We start from the raw sequence: 5,913 nt of genomic DNA, 5'->3' as shown, positions 1-5,913 counted from the left end.
TGATTTTCAATTTTTGAGCACCATGTAAAGATGGAAGTGACAGCTTCTAAGGTTCTTTTTATGTCACAGAGCTAGAACTGAAATCTGACAGAAGAGATAGCTTGATATGTATGGCCAAAGTACCCTAAAAATTTTTTGTGCCAATCCACATTCCAGTCAATAAAATATGCAATGGCTTAGAATATTTTTTTAATTATCTTGACACATTTAAGGATATTTGCTTTTGCAGTATTTGATCTTGAAACTGGAACAAATACTAAGAATAGGAATAGTAAGGAAAATCTTAGAAATCATATTTCAAAAGGAAGATCTGTTTTTGTTATTTACATATCTTATCCATCTTATAATGTTGGTGGTAATTGTCTATTTTCATTTTCAAAAGAATTCATTAGTTTTACCTAAGTAGGAAACAGTGGGGTCGGGTTATATTCTAGTGTACTATAAATACAGTGGTACCTGGGTTCCCAAACTTAATTCATTCCACGATTCTGGGGAAGACGGCCATGGTTGTATTCCTCACCTGATGCACAGTTTGTGAATGGAAGCAAAATTTTGCCAAATGCTTCTATATAAGAACCAAACTGGCTTATGAATAGAAGCATTTGTGAACTGAACTGAGGTATTAATGAACAATTTCTCTTTATATTCTTGCTTAATTAAAAAAAAAGTAGTAGCAAGAACACAGACTTTACTAACACACTGGTGGGTTTGCATGCACCTGAACTCACACATATAAAAGGTGTTAGAATTTCCTGTAAGTTAGGAATCACAATTGAAATTCCTCACCGTGGTCTGACTCCAGAAGGAAGAAAACTGTGCACATGCAGTTAACTTCTGCACAGGAAATAATCCTTGGTGATTTCAAACCCTGCCTCTTCTTTCTTTTTTAAAACAGAATTTCACTTTCTTTTCTTGATTATAACCAGAGAAGTCATGCATGCTTTTTTCCCTCTCTCTCCTTCTGTGTGGAGATGATGAAGCAGTAGTGAGGGGATTTTTCTTTTCCTACATGAATGTTATTTTTCCATTAATGCATTTTCAGTGAGTGGAAAATACACTTCATTATCCAGTAAAGGCCCTTTTAAAGTCAGCATGTGACAAAACCCTCACAAACCATGACTTTTCTTCTGACCAAAACCCTCGACTTCTTTTTTTTAATCTCATCGAGATTTTAATCCTGGAATTGAGTAATTGTTGGTGTGAGGTGTAACGGAGGAAAAGAAATATCTAATACATAGTGGAAGGCTGGGATGCCAGAAATTGAGTCAAAAATTTGGTGTCATGTGTAAACATCATATTGTCTCCCTAGTGTAAGAACATGAAAGAGTAAATAAGACCCAAAATGTACAATAGCTATGAAAGGGAAAGGAACTGCTCAAAGAAAGGAACAATTGGGATGAGGGAAAGAAGAAAAAGAAAGCATTAAGGCATCTTTCATATATATATATATATATATATATATATATATATGTATATATATATATACACACACACATATATATACACACACACACAGAATAGCTAAGATAATTGTACTACTAACTTCTACTGAAAGGAACAGTTAATGCTTAATATTTTTTGATCAACTTTGCATGCCTATATCTAGTAATCTGAACAACTACTTTAAAGATAACCACATACAGTATAACAACTATTATTGATTTCCTATCATCTTGTTTTGAAATTCTGTATCGTTTTTAATATTTTTAAAGTTTCTATTCTCTTTAAAATACAAATTTAAAAAATAAAGCCATCTTCTCAGTGTCATTCTTTAAATAATTCATCGCTTTCTCTATTACAATGACTTCATCATACATTATTTTTAAAGGTATAAAATGATGTTTTAGCACTATTAGGTGTTTCAGATCTTCCCATTTGACTATATCATAGTTGTCAATGGTTACCGCTTTATCATGCATTTTAATATCTATTAGAGCAAATCTAACCTCTAATTTATTAATTTTCACAATTCTTCTATAAATAGCCTCATTTATTCTTTAAAATAAACTTTAGACCCATTTTTATCAATTTTTAAAAATCCATTGGGATTCTCTTGGGGATTATTTTAATCTTGTAAATGTAATAGGGAAGAATTTAATTTTATTATATTTAGTCTTTCTTGCCAGAACCTTGTCACACACACACACACACACACACACACACACACATTCACTTACCTTCAAGTCTTTTTCTAGCTCAAAGAAGAATATAGTTTTTTTGGACATATTTTGTGAAGCTCATTTCATATCCAAGTATTTTACAGTTTATATCCTTTCTGATTTTTCTTTTCTTTTCTTTTCTTTTCTTTTTTTTTTTTTTTTTTTGGTACTGGGAATTGACCTCAGGACCTTGCATGTGCCAGGCAGGTACTAGTGCCACTGAGCTATATCCCCAGGCCCCTGACTTTTCTTAGATATTCTTTATTATTCTTTCTCTGATTTGTTTTCTGGTATAAGAGTAATACATGTCTGTGATTGAAAAAGTAGGAGAAATGAAGAAGAAATATGCATATATAATGCTAACAACCAACACTTAGATGTCAACACTGTTAACTTTTTGGTATGTCTACTAAATATTTTTCATATTCTTCAGTGCATGTTATCAGTATATGTTCCTATACAAAGGAAATATTATATTGTTCTGTTTCTTTTTCCACCTGTTATAAAACATCGTCTTGTATCAGTACATGCACCTGTAACCCATCAGTCTTCATTGCTATATGCTATTCAGTTGTAGAGGTGTAACAATTTATTTAACCAGTCCGATTGGACCTTTGCTATTTCCAGCTTCCAAGCATAAAAGAATGCTTGATAAACCTCTTTTACCTCCTCAACTCCAAAGAGTTTTAAATTTTTATTTTTATTAAATAAAAATAGTACCTGGGGTTGTACTTCAGTGGTAAAAGCATGTGCATAGCATGTGCAAGGTTTGGGGCTAATTCCTACCACCAAAAGTAATAATAATAGTCATAATAATAAACTGAATATATAAGAATGTAAAGTAAATACATATAAAAATAGCAATACAATGATCCCTTATCTAATAGGATAGTGGTAGCTAGTGAGAAATAGAACATTTAAACCTTATGTGTTCCTTTCTAATGCATCCCTCTTTCCTCATCATTCCCTTTATTTTATTTCAATTTTACTGCATGTACATATGTGCGTAAACATACACAACATAATTAGAATATTTCCGTATGCATCTTTCTGTGCCTTGTTGTTCAACATCAGGCATATGTTTCTGAGATGTATCCATGTTCATGCAAACAATTACAACTTACCCATGTTGACTGCTGTATTTAATTACACGGGTATACAGTTAATTTTTAACCCATCCCACTGCTGATGAATAGCTTTTGCTATTACAAGTGGTGATACAACCAGCATGAACATCGTCACACCTGCCTCTTACTACGTGTGTAGAAGAATTTTCCTATGCTAAATATTAAAGAGTGAAACTTCTGGGTCAAAGGGCATGTACATTTTCAACCTAACAGATAATTTCAAATTATCTTCTAAAATGGCTATGACATAATTACGTTCCCATCAACAATGTGCAAGAATTCAGTGGCTTTTACATCTTCCCTAATACTTATTTCATATTTTAAAATATTTATCATCAGATTGATGGGATTAAAATATGCTACTGTGATTTTATCTTTTTTTCTTTTTTTGGTTTTTTTCCGGTACCAGGAATCGAACTTGCAACCTTGCACTTGCCAGGCAGGCGCTGTGCAGCTGAGCTAAATCCCCAGCCCCTCTACTGTGATTTTAATTCATTCACTGATTACAAAAAACATCCAGTGTATTTTCACATGAGTAGTCACCATTTATATTTTCAGTGAAGTGCCCATTCAAACTGGTTTCCCACCTAAAGTAAATTATATTGTCTTTTCCTTAGGGCTGACAATTTTTTTTAATGTAGTTTGGATTTTAACTCTTGGTATCACAGATGTAGAAAACACTCCTGTGTATGGCTTATCTTTGCACTCCCATAGCATCTCTCAATGAACAGAAATTCTTAATTTTTACGTAAATAACCTTTAGTAACATTTTCCTTTATCCCCTGTGATTTTCTGTCCAGTTTCAAAAACCTTTTCCTTCCTTTAGCGGCATTCTCTTGTATCAAACCTTCATGATGCCCTTTGGCATGTGACATGAGATAGGGTTCAAATTCATTTTTCTGTGTGAATAATCAGAGGTGTCAGCATCATTTATTTAAAGATCATACATTCCCAAATCATCTTCAGTGCCAGCCTGATACACGTGAGATCAATCTACCACCCCTCCTGCTACCAAAAAAGCCTAAAAAAAAATAACGATAGAACCCATTGTGTTGGGATTATCACGTTATTAAATTAAGTGTATGTATCAATTTGAGAAAATGAAAACTTCACAATTTCACTTCTTTCTATTTCCTTAGTCGGGTCTCTTAAGTTGTGTGAGTGATTTTTATTACTTAGGTGTACAGGTCTTGCACCTATTTTGCTACATTTATTCCTAGACACTTGATATTTTTATAGTATTGTAAGTAATGTTTGATTTTCATTATACACTCTACCCATCTCTGCTGACAGTAGAAATTCATTTTGTAAACACTGACCTTTAAGGTGCAATTTTGTTGAAAAGTCTTTATTCTAATTTATAGATAGGATCTACTGTTACATCCATGTAAAGCATCAGGCACAAATGATGATTTCCTAGCATCTCCCTCCTGAATCCTTATAAATTGCATATTATTTTTCTCATCATCTGATGTTTTCAATACCTGACTAAAATTTCTGTGAGTGCTATTCAGTTGTTTGTTATTTCTGTTGGATAATACCCATGGTGCTTTGTAACCGTGGATTTATATTTCTATGCGAATTCTCTGAAGCCTGTGCTGAAGAGAGTTCATTTAAAGAGGATTTGCAATTGTTTCAGCCAGATGCCTATGGGTACTAGTGAAGGACGGGCACTTTATACTGAATTCTCCTCTTCAAGTTTTTCCAGACCACCCAGGTAGTGAGACTTAGGCAGCAAAATACACAGAAGGGCTGGCTTGTACTTATAAACTTCCAGGTGTGATTTTTCTTCCCCTTTACTCAGGGCCAAATTTTAAGATTTCCTTGTTGTCTGCTGTCAGAACAGTTTTATTCCTAGCATTCAAGCTTTAGCATTAAGTGTTGTCTTTTAGACTACTTTCTTTTGCCCTGGACTTTGTGACCGCTTATAACTCCCTCTCAAGGAGGTAAAATCTCAAATTCAGTATCCCCTGTACTCAGAAGTCCTCACTGCAGAAGCCAACCTCAGTGCCCTGACCATCATCGATTTTACTTTGGCCTTGCTTTATTACCAGTTCCTTGATCCACTTAGAAATAGAGATCTATATCTTATTCATCATTTTAAATTCTTCTCAGTGGGAGAGTTGGTAAAGGTATCGAGTTTGCCAGGCGTCGTCCATCCACCACACTTCAGCTGCACACTCCCAAATCATAGCCTAGAAATTTTCATTTCCGTGTGTGTTTACCTCGTAAATCTCAATGTGAAAAATCTCCCGTCTGGCCGTTCTTCTAGTCTTGAGCGCATCTAGTTTATCAGCCTCACTTTAACAGCTGCTTGAGTTCCTTGGGATTGCCAATGCAGTCACTCCTTTCCCTACTGTTTACTGTCTTTCCCCTACTAATATCTAACCTGTCAACAGTGATTAATTAAACCAAGATCTAGCTGTCTTCTCAGTGCCTAGTCCTGGTAGGGAACAGCAACGATCCTGACCACTGTCCTCTATCTGTATGGCTTGGTGTGCTCAGCAGTTCTACCGTATTTCTCTAGTCAGTTTACGCTACTGCCGTTCAAAACCACTGACTCGCAACTTCTTTCAGCAAATCTCCAGCCTTCCCTCACCCTCTCTTTCCTCAGTTGATTTCTTTCT

General features: G+C 34.6%; 1 long non-coding RNA gene across 1 annotated transcript in view; it reads left to right on the top strand.

The window, feature by feature from the left end:
• The window catches only part of LOC102028120, a 28,483-nt gene that overhangs the window by 11,890 nt on the left and 10,680 nt on the right, over nucleotides 1-5,913 (top strand). The window lies entirely within an intron of this gene.

This window comes from Chinchilla lanigera, unplaced genomic scaffold, assembly GCF_000276665.1.
Source record: "Chinchilla lanigera isolate Chin_1 unplaced genomic scaffold, ChiLan1.0 scaffold00031, whole genome shotgun sequence".
NCBI classification, from domain to species: Eukaryota; Metazoa; Chordata; class Mammalia; order Rodentia; family Chinchillidae; genus Chinchilla; species Chinchilla lanigera.
This window is presented reverse-complemented; position numbering and strand designations above follow the sequence as displayed.